Below are 17,453 nucleotides of genomic sequence, written 5' to 3'. Positions count from 1 at the left end.
AACAATTTTAATATTTATTTTTTTAAATCTGGGTTCTTTATTCTCTTCCTCCTTTCCTCCCTCCACACCAGCCTTCCTGAGACAGTAAGCAATTTAATATAGGTTATACACGTGCAATCATGCAAAACATATTTCCACATTAGATACTATCATTTTAAAGAAGTTTGATAATATAAAGGAGGGAAGAGTTAACGTTTGAAGGGATAGAAAGGTCAAGCATTTTCTTCTTTGGGGTAGGGGAAGAGAAGAGATTGCAAAATATCTGTGGGTTGAAGTCAAGAAGTTATTTGAGACAGACAATATGCAAGAGAGAAGGAGAATGGACAAGTCATAAGAAATAGAATGTTAGAGCAGGAAGAGATTTTATCTAACCTTCATTTTACAAATGAGGAAACAGGTACTGAGAGGTTAAATAATTTGCCCAAGATGACTACAAAGACTAAATTCAGGTTTCTTAAGGCAGGAAGGAAAAGATCAAGAAACACAAATGTGTAGAGGTTAGGCTTGGCAAGGAGAAAGAATACCTCTCCTAAGACAGGAGGGAATGAAAAGAAAATAGAGCAAAGATAGAAAGACTTGAGGATATAAGTAAGGAGAGATAAGGGAGCTCATGCTACATAGCCTTGAGGTTGTTTTGTTTCATAAAAGTAGAAAGAGAGGTCATTAGCTAAGAGTGAAGAAGGGAAACAAAGTGAGACAGTTGTTTGAGGAGAGTGGAGAATAAGATGAGGAGATGAAGAGAGAAAAATAACAGCAATAAGAATCAAGCTGAGGCTAAACAATCCACATCTGTGATATTAGTGTTAAGGGGAGAAAGGCATTTTATCCTGTATCTAACTCCATAAAATATCACTGCCCTTTTATGGAAGAGTATAGACAAGGCTATACTAGGTGGTACAGTGGATAGAATGCCAGGCCTGGAGTCAGGAAGACTCAACTTGCTGAATTCAATTCTGACCTCAGACACTAACTAGCTGTGTGACTCTGGGCAAGTCACTTAACCCTGTTTGCCTCAGTTTCCTTGTCAGTAAAATGAGCTGGAGAAGGAAATGGCAAACCACTCTAGTATCTTTGCCAAGAAAACTCCAAATAAGGTCACAAAGAATCCAACATAACTGAAATGACTGATCAACAAATAGACAGGACCATGCTACTACTTGTGTACTATAATTTAAGGGGATTGAAATCTCCTAAATACTCTGTTCACACACACACACACACACACACATACATATACACACATTCACATTCCAACTACCCACTTACCAGAATACTTAAATTCCTTTTATTAGAGGCAATCTTTTGTTTATTGCCATTACTAATAATTATTATATTATTTGTACATATTTATATAGTATCTTTCCAAAACAAACTTTATATATTATATATAAACATGCAATATACACAAATAAATGCTATTATAATAAATATAAATTAAACAAATCTATTGTATATTTCTATATATTACATGATCATATACAATATATTTAAATAAATGTAATATATAAGATATAGAAACACATTGCATAATTAATTTTATATATTATATATTCCTCTACTATCATTAGTATTAACAATCACAGTATTTTTATGAGCAGAGACACTATGTGAGATAAACTTTCATTCAGACTTTTTTTCATTTAGACTCCCCTTGGCAGTGTTTCTTTTTTTTTTCCTGATCTACACCTGTTTATAATATAACGGATGCCTAGCCTATGCAGACATCCCATCAGCTTGCTTGGTTAATGCAACTTTTCTATGTGGAAAATGCTAGTCTACGAGAATCCTCATGGTGCATGAGGGAAGGGCTTTGGCAAGAATATGAAGCATTCATAGACATTCTGCAACTGGTTCTAATCATCTAACCACTTGTTGAAGAAGAGGTTCTTTGATTAGCTATTGAGACATTCAAAAAGTCCTCTTAGCTTCAGGGAAATCATTTGTACTTCATTCATGTTTAGGGGAACTTGGCTCCTCTTCTGCTGAAGGTATCTGATGAGAGACCATGCAGGAAGGGGGATGTCCTTTGGGCCCCCAAGAGACAGACCTCTGTTCTTGACCTTTTCATTTGTTCTTTTTCCATTTTGAATGGAGGGAGCGGAGCCTTATGACCTAATGAGTTCAAAACGTTATTGTGAGAGATCTCTGAAATCTTAGCATTTCAGAGCCTGGGTTCCAAGCTTGGTGTTACAACCAGCTCCTCACTGATACCCTGAAAAGCAAAGAGCAATTTTTAGGAATGACTATCTGTACCCTTGCCAATGAAAGTTGAAATCAAGATTCATTCAATAGATGTGAATTTGGTGGAACCAATGCTACATAGGAAATGACCTAAGTTTTTGAGCCTACCTCCCCAGAGACTAAGGTGGTATAGGAGAGATTCTGTCCTAAAAGTATTGGGAAAAATATTTGTACATTTGTTCTTGCTACACCTTTGAAGTTATGTCCCTTTGTAAAAACTACCCAGTGTTAAGTGGTTAAATTGAATTTGTGTGTTAGTCACAGGCCCCTAACAAATGGGTAGAACAGAGCCAGTGAGGGGTCAAGCTGATAGCAGAGAAAACAAACACTTTAACCTTACCCACAGGAACCCTGAAGGGAGATGTAAATAAGCCTGGTTCTAGGGGAGATGTTCAGAGCATACATTTAGTAACTCCTTTAAAAAAATTTCCTTCCAGAGCAACTTGGAACCATGCCCAAAGGGCTATGGGGCTGTGCATACCCTTTGACCCAGTAATACGTCTACTAGGTCTGTATGCCAAAGAGATAATAAACAAGGTGAAAGAACCCACATGTACAAAAATATCTTTAGAGGCTCTCTTTGTGGTGGCAAAGAATTGGAAATTGAAGGAAAGCCCATCAACTTGGGAATGGCTGAACAAGTTGTGGTATATGAATATAATGGAATATGATTGTGCTGTAAGAAATGATGAGCAAGCGGATTTCAGAAAAACCTGGAAAGACTTTAGGGGACTGATGCTGAATGAGGTGAGTAGAACCAGGAGAACATTATACACAGAAACAGCAACGTTGTGTGATGATTCCTTACACCTCTCAGAGTAGCAAATATAACAAAAATGGAAAATATTGGTCGTTGGAGGGGATGTGGGAAAGCTGGGATGCTAATCCACTGTTGGTGGAGTCGTGAAAAGATCCAACCATTCTGGAGAGCAATTTGGAATTATGCCCAAAGGGCTACAGAATTTTGCATACCCTTTGATCCAGCAATACTACTACTAGGTTTATATCCCAAAGACATCCCAATAAAGAGAAAAAGACCCATTTGTACAAAGATATTTATAGCAGTTCTTTTTTTGTGGTGGCTAAGAATTGGAAACCAAAGGAATGTCCATCTATTGTGGAATGGCCAAACAAGCTGTGGTATATGATGGTGATGGAACATTATTGTACAATAAGAAATGACAAGCAGGATATCTTTAGAAAAGCTTGGAAAGACATGTATGAAATGATGTATTGGGAAGCAGGCAGAACTAAAAGAACCCTGTACACAGAGAGAGCAATATTGTTTGATGAAGAACTGTGAATGTCTTGACTGTTGTCAGCAGTACAATGATCTAGGCAATCCCAAAGGACTCTTGATGAAACATACTATCCACCAACAAAGAAAGAACTGATATTGATGGAACAGACTGAAGCATGCTATTTTCACATTCTTATATTTTTTAATGATTAAATTTGCTTGTAAAAAGTTACAAATATGGTGATATTTTGCATGATCATACGTGTATAACCCATATCAGCTTGTTTGCCACCTAAGGTGGGGGGGAGAAGGAGGGAAGGAGGTATAGAGATTGGAACCAAAAATTATAAATAAAATAAATTTTTAAAAAAAAACCATTGTGTGTGGGGCAGCTAGGTGGCACAGTGGATAGAGTAGAGCACCGGCTCAGGAGTACCTGAGTTCAAATCTGACCTCAGACACTTAACACTTACTAGCTGTGTGACCCTGGGCAAGTCACTTAACCCCAATTGCCTCACTAAAAAAATTTAAATTTAAATTAAAAAAAACCATTGTGTGATGATCAACTGTGATAGACTTGGCTCTTATTGGCAGTGCAGTGATCCAAGACAATTGCAAAGGACTCATAATGGAAAATACTCTCCACATCCAGAAAAAGAAATTGTGGAATCTGAATGCATATTGAACCATATTATTTCTACTTTCTTTTGTTGTTTTTTTTTCTTTTGGGTTTTTTTCCCCTTTTTTTCTGATTCTTCTTTCACAACATGACTAATACAGAAATATGTTTAATGTGTTTGTACATATATAATCTATATCAGATTTCTTGTTGTCCTGGGGAGGGAGAAGTTAAGGGAGGGAGGGAGAAAAATTTGGAACTAAAAATCTTATAAAAATGAATGTTGAAAACTATCTTTACGTGTAATTGGAAAATAGCAAACTACTTTTGTGATTTAAAAAAATTTCCTTCCACTTAATTTTTTCCAATTTTTAAAACATTTTTATTTAAAGTTTTGTGCTCCAAACTCTATCCCTCCCTCCCTTTCTTATCTCCCCCCTCACTCATATAGTAGGCAATCAGATATAGGTTATGCATATGCAATTATGTAAAACATTGCCATATTAGTCATTTTGTACAAGAAGACTCAAATAAAAATTTTAAAAATGAAAGAAAGTGAAAAATACGTTTCAATTTTTATTCAATCAATATCAGGGATTTTTTTTTTCCTCTGGAGGCTGATAGTATGCTTCATCATTAGTCCTTTGGGATTGTCTTGGATCATTGTATTACTAAGAATAGCTAAGTCATTCACAATTCATCATACAATATTGCTGTTATTGTGTACAAAATTCTCCTGGTTCTGTTCACCCCACTAAGCATCAGTTCATCTAAGTCTTTCCAGGTTTTTCTGAAGTCATTCTACTTGTCAGTTCTTATAGCACAATTTTAATAAATCTTAAAAGTAAAAAAGATGCCAACTATCATGTATTATGGGTCCTGGCTTTGGAAGACTCCAGGGCCTCTCAAAATTTTATGAAATTAGTCCCTGTCCAACAAGGAAAAGTACCCCTAATTACCGCCACAATTTTGATCAATCCTATAGGTATTTGATTTCTTCAATTCTGACCCTTAGTTCTTTAGAACTCTTACTTATAACAATCAAGGCCTTGATAACCGTATGGCAATCCAACAAAAAGAGGAATAAACCTTGCTGGTTTGAGTCAACTCTTCCCAGATACAAGGAGCCAACTTCCCATCCCAAAGACGAAAGGGAGAAGAATATTTTTAAAGAAATGCTATCCAACTATTTTGGAGAACAATCTGGAATTATGCCCAAAGAGTTATAAAACTATGTATACCCCTCAAAATATTATTTAATTATTTTAAAACATGAATTTAAATATTTTTGAGTTCCAAATGATTTCACTCCCTCTAGTCTTTTCCCCATACATTGAGAAGATAAGCAATATGATATCAATTATACATATGAAATCATGTAAACCATATTTCTGTATTACTCAGGTTACAACCAAAAGAGCAAGAAAAATAAAGTAGAAAGAAATCATACTTTAATCTATACTCAAACTTTATCAGTTCTCTCTCTGAAGATAGATAATATTTTTCATCTTGAGTCCTTTAGACTTTGGATCATTGTATTGATCAAAGTAGTTAAAAGTTTTTCATAATTGATCATTATTACAATATTATTGTTACCGTGTACAAAGTCTCCTGGTTCTGCACACTTCACCTTGCATCAGTTCATATAAGTCTCATCATTTCTTATAGTACAACAGTATTCTATCATTCAATAGACATTTATTAAGCACTTACTATGTTCCAGGTACTGTGCTAAGGTGCTGTAACTATGACCTATTTTTTGAGGATACCTAGAATTCACCTATAAAATTAGTTTTAGCCAAGGTTTTTGGGTTAGCATTCGTAGAATGATACTCACAATGTATGGCTGATTGGGTGGTCAGGAGGAAGAACAAAAGAGCCAAGTAATATCTTGCCAACTGAGTCCTACTGTCCTAGAGAATCTGGTCATTTGGGTGGCTCTGTGTTTGTGTTCCTTTGTACTGCGTATCTCTCAAGAAAGGTTGATGCAGGGTGCTGTCTGATAAACTGCTGAAAGTCTTGGCAATCAGCATCTAGCAATGCTGTGTTTCAAGGACAGCAGCAATCATGTACTTGACCGTGCTTGCAGATCCCATCCCTGTTTTTCTGAGTGTGTGGGTGCTAGAGGTACTGTGATCCTGACACCAACAAAAGAACATGGGAACTAGTATAGAAAAAGTATATCCCAGAGTTAGAGGAGGTCTACCACCAGTACCATCCCACCAGGCCATTGCCAGGATACTTATTCTAAGGAGGGAGATACCAAACAAGCATCCAGTGAAGCTGAAACATCTAAGCAATGAGGAGCCACAGCCAGCCTCCATCACCATAAAAGAATGTTGTCTTGAGCAGAGATGTTGTATGAGATAAGCCATCATTCTCTAACAGTTTTGCAGCCTTAGAACCACTCCTATTGTATTCTTCACAGTTTTATCTTAGTTCTCTGAAATTTTTCCCCCCTGTAACATTTTCCTCCCAGAATCATATTTAGTTTTTCCTCCAGGAACACAAGTTGGATGCTGCCCTTTTCCCTAGGGGAACTTTCTCCCTCAGGTCCTCCAAAAAGACCAGAATACACACACACACACACACACACACACACACACACACACACACACACACACACACACACGCGCGCGCGTGCGCGTATTTATGCATATCATATACAACATGCACATGTGAGTACACAACACATGTAATATATGACATGTGTGCTACACATACATGCTTATGGTTATTATATAGATGTCGTGTGTGTATGTATGTATGTATGTGTGTGTGTATGTATGTATGTATGTAGTGGGAAAGCACTGATCCCGAAGTTAGGATCTGATGCTTGCCCATGAAAGAATCACTTAATCTTTCTGGACCTCAATATCTTCAAGTATAAAATGGGCATATAAATACTGGCACTATTTGCCTCAGAGTGTTGTGAGACAATTGCTTGGAAATCTTCAATTGACAGAACAAAGCTTCTTAAATTTTGGGTCACAACTCCATATGGGGTGACTAAATGTGAGGATTGCCAAAAATTTGGCAAGAGTAAAAGGTTATGTATACCTATTTTATATACCTATATACCTGGGGTGGAGTAAAAATTCCTTGGGCAAAAAGGGGTCACAAGTAAAAGAAGTTTAAGAAGCCCTGATATAGAAAAGTGAGTTATTATTAGTATTTTTAATAATTAGTACTTGTCAGTCTTATTCCTGTAGTGGGTGGTGATTTAGGATCTAATGTTATTATTATCCCTTATTTTATATGTAAGGAATTTGGTTCCCCCTTCCCCTCCCCACAGCTTAGTTAATACTGTCACAAGATATGGTCATTGATGATAAAGTGTTAGGACATCAACAAGATGCTGACACCTTTTTATTCCTTTACAAAGTAGCAACAACTATGATAGAGTTCCAAGGCAGCAGCATCATTGGAACAACAAAATTGACCATGGCATTGCAGGGATTTAGATAGCTATGCCCTGAACCAGGACTGATCCATGAAAAAGAGAGCCAGAAGTCAAGGAAGAATCTAGCTCTTTGCCTCTAGGTGACAAAGACGAGAATCTTGTCTCCCACACATCCTGCCCACTCAGTATCTGTTGATCTGCCTGGTTTCAACTACACCAAACAATATATCCCTGTTAAATTAAGATCATCACTTCTAAACTCACCACCATGCTGCTAACTCAAGGTTTGATTGACAGCACCTCCCTCAGCCTCCTCTCCTCTCTGATAGGAAGGCTAGAGAGTGCAGTATTAAAGTCCTCCTTATGCCTTCCTTTGAGAGGGCAGAAACTGGACTTTTGCTCACCCCATTCTGCATCTGCTGATCTGCCTGGTTTCAACTCTATCAAATAAGATACCCCTGCCCCTCATCTCCACTCTCTAGCTCACTCCTGCTTCCCCATCTTCTTTTATGTGCTGTCTCCCTCTCCCCTCTCCCCCCACCCCCACATTAGATAGGGAGTTTCTTGGGAACAGGGACTGTCTTTCTTTTATTAAGTGTATTCCCAGTGCTTAGCACTGTAATAATATTTTTACTTACTTATTGGCCTAATTTGGGGGGACTAATCTGACTGGAGGACTAATCTGGGGACTTTTGACTGGCTGGCTATCTGACTGCTATTAACTTAATATGGGCCGTTTATAAAGTTCCACCACACTGCTCCACTCCCAAAATTGATAAGCAAAAGGTTAAGAAGCCTCTTACCTAAATAATCAAAGCAGAGTTTATTTATGAGATACTATTTAAACATAAAAATACAGGGAAATAAAATGTACAACCTGTGTTACCACATCTCTTTCCACCTGCTGTCCCTGGAATTTTTTTTTTAATACAATAAGGGCCATAGCCACCTCTTCCCTTAGGGTATGTTCCACTTTCACTGCTCAGCTCCTTTCACTATCTGTACTCTGCTGACCGCTTCTGTGCTCTCCGCTGCTTCCTGTTCTGTCTGTCTGCTCTGTCTGCTCCGTCAGTCTACCCTCTGCCACTTTTGCCGCCCCTCTCCTTCTCATTCTTCTAATCTTGTCAGTCCCCCTTAATCTTGTCTGCTGGCCTCCCTTGCCATCTAACTCCCAGGTCTATATATATCTTACTTCTCTCCACTCAAATCTCAGGGCTTTTTGCACCCCCATACACACCGAGCTAATCCGCCAGCCAGGGCTTCGGCTGGTGGGGGGGAGGTGTTTGAGTCTCCTATGCATACCACACCCAGGGCTCCAGGGGCCCATGCCCCTGCTTCGAGCCTGGGACCTTGGCACAGGCTATGCCAGAGCCCAGCCTGGACGAGCCCGGGATCTTTCGGATAGATCCGCTCAAGGCAGAGGGAACTGGGATTTTCTCCCCGAGCTGTCTGATCTAGCATCTCAGCCCACGGGGCTTTTTGGCTCAGCTGAAGCAGAGGGGGAGGGGCACCAGCCCTCCCACACAGAAGAGACCCTAAGGGACTAAGGCTTTCTAATCTCAGCCCAAAGGTAGGGTCCCCAAGTCAAAATAAATTTTCACAGCACAGTGCCTGGCACTTTATAAAATGTCCATTATTTTGGATGGGTTAGATTCCCCATCATCCATAGGATGTATCAATGATGCTAATCACTCAGAGGGAAACACCCCATCCAATAGTTTGAGAACATTGGTTCAAGAAAGTTCAAGGCACAAATGTAGACAGACGGACGTATGAAGAAGCAATAACTCAAAGTTGGAAGTAGGTTTCAAGAAGGTAAATGGGGCTAAAGGGATTACCTTTCTTTCCAAGTTTGTCTAGACCTGACAAATAGACATGATGCTGATAACACATTCAATAAAACATTTAATGAAAAAAAAATCTTGCCTAGGATGTAAATGGTTATAATGCTTTGATAAAGTTACTGGAAATTATATGCAACAATTTAGCAAATTTTAATAAATAACAACATCTTGTTTGAAACTCTTATTCCCTCAGAGTTGCATAATTTCCCTTGATGAGGCACAGAACTGTTTAAACATTTACATAATTGATAATTTGTGTATAATTTTCTAAACTTTGGAACATGATTATCGCCACTTGTCTCTGAGTTAGAAGGAAAACCAAACACTTTGGTGAATTTTCTTCAGATGCTATCGAAGTTTTAAAGAAAACAAACATCAGGGGGGAAAATGAAAATTTGACTGATCTACTACCAGCATAATTATCACATACATTATATGACTTAATAACACATCTCCCAATGAAATGTGTTCAGGTATAACTAGATAATTGATTTAAATCAAGCAGGTTTTAATGGGTTTAAAACAAAATCTCCTTCTCTCTCAGTTGTCAGGATATCTCCCAGCCCTTTCTTCTTAGCCCTTGATTATCTATGATGCACTTGAGTCAAAAGCTAAATTAAAATCTCCATGAGGAAATGGAGAGTGGCATTGCAATCTCTGTATCTCCTTAAACGATGACACCATGCTCAACACTCAGAAGACCCTTAATAAATTGTTATTGAATGAATGCCGAATAAATAAATGAATAAGTGAATCCTATGCTGGTCCACTCTACTTATCATTTCTTCAATTTTCTCATCTGTAATAAAGAACACAGCACCTCCTTTGCTTAATTCAAAAGAATATTGTGAGGATCAAAAGAGAGCATATGCTTATATATACATGTGTCTTTGTATGGATAAACTACAAAAAGTATAAAACACCAAATAAATGAAAAGTCATAGAATTAGAGCTAGAAGGAGTCATAAATATCATCTGGTCTTGACTTCAAGTTAAGAGGTAACATGCAGGGGCAGCTAGGTGGTGCAGTGGATAGAGCACCGGCCCTGGAGTCAGGAGTACCTGAGTTCAAATCCGGCCTCAGACACTTAACACTTACTAGCTTTGTGACCCTAGGCAAGTCACTTAACCCCAATTGCCTCACTAAAAAAACAAAAACAAACCAAAAAAAAGAGGTAACATGCACATTCATAAAGAAGCCTAATGCTTCACAGAGACCCCAGCAGATATCTGAAAATGGCCAATGATAAAGAAAACCAAAAAGAATCAAAAACTCCTCCATCTAGTTCAGAATTGCACAAAAATATAGTCAGAAATTAGGGGTTACAGATAGATGGATATCACCAAGAAAGATAGGAGTTTAGATAAATAAGCTAGAATCAGGGGAAAGGAGTCATACATACCATGGAAACCAACCTCAATGCAGGTAAATGACCCCATCAGTACAGGTTGGGAGAGGAGTCCCACCAAGCAAACCAAAGCAGAAGGTCCTACAAGCAGATCTGAAACTAGCTAGCCAGTGCTCTGAGCAAGCTATTCCAGACTCCAGGAATCAGGAACCCTAGGCCTATTGTAACAGAAGAAGGAACAAAGCCAGTCCTAACAGATTACCATCCAGGGACACAGGACCCAGTTGTGCACTCCTTGGTGCCACATCAAAAACCAGGGACAGCTCAACATCTGTGTGCTAGTACCAGGAGGGCAATGCAAGAGGCCCAAGATTAACACAATCTCCAGCATCCCAGTTGGGCTTGTAAGGGTCACAGCAGAGGACAGTCACCTTTCAGTACGGAATTGTTCAAAGAGAAAAAGACAGTCTGATTAAGGTGAAGGCCAACAAGCAAATGGAACCAAATATAGGAATTGAGGTAGAAATCAGTAGCTAAAGCAGGAGCATTCAGAATACGGAGGGGACAGAACCTAGCAAGGTCTTATCCAACCCATTCCAGAATACCAGTGGGAAGTGATTCAAACAGAAAATCCCAGTCCAAAAGCTAAGCTTGAGGTAAACAGATTCTGTCAGTGGACAGAATGAAGAAATACCGTGGAATAAGAGAAGCCCAGGAGACAAACCCAGTAGAATTGGATGATTCCACAACTACAAGAAGAGCCTTGAAAGTATGGGGCCATAAGGACTACAAAAGTTATTAGAAGAAGTGAAGGAAGAAATTAAAAATGAAATTAGAAATTTAATAATTTGGGGAGGGAAAAATGGAAGGGAAAATTCAATCTACTATGACAGGTTTGGCTTGCCCCCAGTTTCCTTCATGTAAGACAAAACAGACTGGTATCTCTTATGGAAACTAATAATTATTTCATGACGTGGCTTCCACATGGAATGTAAATACCAGTGATGGACATGGGTGCTTAGTGAGTGGACAGAGGGCTATAATTATCCTCATCAACCACTAAGCTGCTAAAAGGGGTGCTAGGTATAGGGGAGCAACAATGTGAACACTGCAAAAAGATTATAAAAAGAGATTCCCATTGTGTCCAATGAAAAGTACCCCTTTTTTTTCTTAGGTTGGCTTGGGTCTGCTCCAAATAAATTTTCTCTGATCAAAGGGATTGTTTTTTACTAACTTCATCTTATGTCTCTCTGTTGATAATCTCTCCTATAAATCAGCTTCATGCTGGCTAAAATGGTTTGTACCCAAATGGTTTGTGATAGCCAGAAGCTCTATTTCACCAGAATCTGGATCCATCTCTTACTTTGGTTCCCAATACTGACCAATTCTGAATCCTCTAACTGTATTATGCAACTAGCAATTACATATAATTGCTAATTATAGAATCACTAATAATAGTGATTACATAATGTAATAGCGATTATATAATAATGATCTGGCCCCCACTATCTGAGTAGGCAGCCACTGGAAGAGCCTCTTGAGTTCCAAGGTCAAATATATGTTGCTGAGTTGGTTCAGTCACATCCAACTCTTTGTGACCCCATTTTGGGGTTTTCTTGGCAAAGATACTGGGGTGGTTTGTCATTTCCTTCTCCAGCTCATTTTATCAATGAAGAATTGAGGCCAACAGGGTTAAGTGACTTGCCCAGGGTCACTCAGCTAGTAAGTGTCTGAGGCTGGATTTGAATTCAGGAAGATGTCTTCCTGATTCTAAGGCCAGTGTTCTATCCACTGTATCACCTAACTGCCCTAGAAAAATAACCTTGGCATCTAAGTGGGGAACAGACTGGAGTGGGGAAGAGATGTGAAGCAGGGGGACCAGTAAGAAGGCCATCACTGCAGTCCCGATGAGAAGTAATGAGGGCCTGAACTAGGGTTGGGGCTATATGAGTGAAGAAAAGGGAATGAATATGGAAATTGTTATGAAGGTGGAAATGACAAGATGAATATGTGGGATGAGTGAAAGTGAGGAGTCCAGGATGACACAAAGATTTTGAGCCTGGATGACTGGGAGAATGATGATGCTCTCCACAGTAATAGGAAAGTTCAGAAGGGAAGAAAATTTGGAGAAAAGATAATTAATTCTGTTTTGAACATGATAAGTCTGATGCCTGTAGTCTATCTAATTTGAGATGTCCAAGAGGCAGCTAGAGATTTGTGACTATAGCTCACTAGGACTGGATAAATAGATCTGGGAATTGTCTACAAAGAGATACAAATTGGGCCCAAGGGAGCTGGTGAGATTACCAAGTAAGCTAGTATAAAAAAAACTAGAGAAGTATAGAAACCATCTCTCTAGTTCCCCACTCTCAAGTCCTCAGCTTTGAGGTTTGTCACTTCTCAGGAAGGAGGTGGGAGGGAAATAGCTTCTGCTTTTTGACTATTCTTTCTGGTTCAGAGTTGGGATCCCTGGGAGAGAGACTCACTCTAACTTATGGTAACATTTCTCATATCTTCCTTTCTAATACTGAAATGAGTGATTGGAGAAGATATACTAAAGCAATCTTTGCCTTAAGGGCAAAATCATTGTCTCTGCTGGAGGTGCTCAAAACTTCAGATCCCCTAGAAAGTATAATGCTTCAATAATACCTGAAAGACCATACAATTTCATTATCTAGTTATCAATTATCCCTCTACATTTTATTATCTATCTACAACTTTCCATTTTTCAGAAGTATAAAAGGAGCATAGAATTATACTAATAAGAAATATGCAAATTAAAACAACTGGGGTTCCTCTTCATATCTATCATGGTGACAAAAATGACAAAAAAAGGAAATGTCCATGGGGGTGGCCAGGGTGGGAGGAATGGGACAGGAATACCAATGCAGTGTTGTTGGAGCTGTGAAGTCATCCAACCATTCAAGAAAGAAATTTGGAACTCGACACCAAAATTCACTAATTTATAAATAGTTTTTGACCATATATATGTGTTATACATATATACATGCCTGTGTTGATGTATATGTTCATATTTGTAAAGATATTAATATTATTGTGCAATAAGAAATAATAAAGAGCAACCCGGGAAGACTTTCATGAACTAATGTAAAAGAAGTGGAAACAGGAACACAATTGATGTAATTGTTACATTGTAAAGAAAAACACTGTGAAAGATTTAAAAACTCTGATCGATTCAATGACCAATTACCATTCCAGAAAATTAATGATAAACAATACTACCCTATCTTTTAGCACAGAGATAATGGATTAAAGGTACAGTTTGGGACATACATTTTCAGACATCACCAGTGGGTGAGTCTGTTTATGCAACTATACTTATTTGTTACAAAGGAGGGTTTTTAATTTTTCTTTGCGAGGCTAGAAAGAGATAAATAAAAGAGGGAACAAGAGGGTTGTTGCTATTGATACTAAAAATGGAAGAAGATTTTAAAAGAGCAAATGAATCATTAAAAAAAATAGAAGAGAAGGAAGTTCAGAAGGGGGCACAATCAAGGCAATGTTGGTATTGCCATGTTAAATTAGAATTACACACATACATAAATGCAAGACTCAAGCTATGAGTAGTGAGATGTGGGTAGGAATTATATGGAACAGAATTTCATAGTACCTTTCCCCCTCTCATCTTTGTATATTAAAATGTTTGTGTTTGTTAATGTTTATTAAAGTCATGATTTTTTTAAATTATCAAATATAATGCCTTCATTTCATAGAAAAGGAAACTGAGGCCTGGAGTGGTAAAGATTTACCCAAAGTCATATAGAACTCCAGAGCCAATATAGTTTTCACTGTACCACCATAGATATTATCTCTGTATATAATGTACATAATGTGTAGGCAGGATATGTAGAATACATATAGAATGTATGCCTAGAATAAATATGTATGGAACAAATACATATGTATATAATATATACATATATAGTAAATATCAATTTATTCCCTTCATTCACATACATAGACTAAAGAAAACCCCTAATACTGATCATTATAAAGCTTCCTCAAATTGATTGAAATCTTTTAGATTATAGAATTTATTTTTCACAGATGGTCCCAATGAGGACTAATTTCAATAGAATCTTAGGAAAGAAAATCTAGACGGATCATAGATAAAGAACTGGAAGTACCTCAGAAACTGTATATTTCAACCTTCTCATTTTATAGCTGAGTAAATTGAGGCCCAGGAAGGTTAAGCTCCTTGCCCCAGATCAAACAGGTAGTAAGTAGCATCTGTGAGAAAATAGGGTTTTGGGAAAGCCCAAAGGCCCCAGCTTGAAGGGGTTGATTGGATTAAAATTAATTGATTGACTGACTTGGCTGATTAACTCACTTAAAGTTAATCCAATTAAAACCACACCTGCCTGGCCCTCAAGAGGATGTGTTCTCAGAGGTTGTGAACTCTGACCTCAACACGGAACCACCCTCAAGTGAACCAATGGATTTGGTTGATGCTAGCCAATTAGCTTAAAGCAGTGTGTAAGGACTGCCTCTCCTCTGGACCCAGAAAAAGCTTCCACACGCAGTTACTTGCAGTTGGACTCTCTCAGAGGTGCTCTTGGTGGCAGAGGACTTGGAGGAAGAAGGCCAGGCTGAGCTCTCTTTTTCCTCTAGGCTAGAAGGCCAGGCTGAACTCTTTCTCTCCTCTAGGCTAGATAGGCCTTTTCTTAACTTTCAGAGATATCTGAGCTCTCTTTACTAATATTTAATATACTTTAATAAATGGTTAATGCCCCAAAAACTGGTGCTAAAGTTTCTAATTTATAAATAACAAATTTATATCAGAAACCCCAGCTATTTTCCCTAAACTTGGGATAGAAATAAGGCAACCACATATAGTTTTACACATGACACATCAGAGGCAAGATTTGAACCCAGGGCTTCCAACTGCAGTCATGCTTTTAAAAAATAAATAAATAAAAGTATTTTATTATTTTCTAGTTACATATAAGGATAGTTTTCAACATTTGTTTTCATGGGATTTTTAGTTCCAAATTTTTCTTCCACCCTCCCTTCCCTCCCCCCTCCCCAAGACAGAAATCAATCTGATATAGGTTATATATGTGCAATCACATTAAACATATTCCTGAAATGGTCATCTTGTGAAAGAAGAATCAGAGCACAAAGGAAAACCCTCAAAAAAGAAGGGAAAAAAACCAGCCCCAAAGTAGAAACAGTATGGTTCAATCTGCATTCATAATCCACAGTTCTTTTTTCTGAATGTTGAGAACACTCTCTTAGTTCTTTGAAATTCTATTGGATCAATGCACTGCTGAGAAGAGCCAAGTCTATCACCATTTTTCATCACACAATGTTGCTGTTACTGTGTACAATGTTCTCCTGGTTCTGCTCCTCTCAGTCAGCATCAGTTCATGTAAGTCCTTCCAGGTTTCTCTGAACTCCTCCTGCTCATTGCTTCTTACAGCACAATAGTATTCCATTACATTCATATACCACAACTTGTTTAGCAATTCCCCAATTGATGGGCCTTCCCTTGGTTTCCAATTCTTTGCCACTACAAAGAGAGCTTCTATAAATATGTTTGTGCATGTGGGCCCTTTTCTCTCTTCTATGATCTCTTTGGGATACAGACCTAGCAGTGGTACCACTAGGTCAAAGGGCATGAACAGTCCCATAGCTCTTTGGGCATACTTCCAAATTGCTCTCCAGAATGGTTGGATCAGTTCACAGCTCCACCAACAATGCATTAGTGTTCCAATTTTTCCACAGCTTCTCCAACATTTATTATTTTCCTTTTTTGTCATATTAGCCAATCTGATAGGTGTCAGGTGGTACCTCAGAGTTGTCTTAATTTGGATTTCTCTAATCAATAGTGGTTTGAGCATTTTTTCATATGGGAATAGATAGCTTTGGTTTCTTCATCTGAAAACTGCCCATTCATATCCTTTGACCATTTCTCAATTGGGGAATGACTAGCATCCTTTTAAATTTGATTTAGTTCCCTATATGTTTTAGAAATGAGGCCTTTATCAGAAATACTGGCTGTAAAAATTGTTTCCCAGCTTTCTGCCTCCCTTCTAATTTTGACTGCATTGCTTCTGTTTGTACAAAACCTTTTTAATTTAATGTAATCAAAGTCTTCCATCTTGTATTTCATAATATTCTCTATCTCTTGTTTGGACATAAATTTTTTCCTCTCCATAGATCTGAGAGGTAAACTGAGTCATGCTTCTTATAATCTAGTCCAATGCATTGTTTTTCAGATGTGCACATAAAGTCAAGGGTGACTTGCCAGTCACACATAAACAAAAATCACTTTCCTCCAAACAAACACCCTCTTATTTTTATTCTCCTAATAATAATAACTTTAATATCAATTTAATACAATTATCTTTAAATATTTATTAACACAATTATAGAGATATAAATATATTATTATTATAATTTAATAATATCTCTGACAACAATATAAAGAATAATTTTATGATTTGTATGCTAATCATAATAAAGATGTTTCCTCATCTATAAGGATGAAACAACAAAATCATTTTCAGAGCTTTTTAAATCTAAATATATGTGAATATGAAGTTATTAAATCAGATATTGGGAAGGGACCTCAAAAGTGATCTAGCCCAACCTGTAACTAAGTAGGAACTTACTCTACCACCTATGTTTAAAGACCCAAATAGTGAAGAACTCATAAGATCATAGATTTGGGGCTGAAAGGGACCTTACCTATCATCTGGTCTAACCTCTCATTTTATAGATGAGAAAACAG

Source organism: Dromiciops gliroides, chromosome 3 (assembly GCF_019393635.1).
Source record: "Dromiciops gliroides isolate mDroGli1 chromosome 3, mDroGli1.pri, whole genome shotgun sequence".
Taxonomy (NCBI): Eukaryota; Metazoa; Chordata; class Mammalia; order Microbiotheria; family Microbiotheriidae; genus Dromiciops; species Dromiciops gliroides.
Note: the sequence above shows the minus strand (reverse complement) of the source record.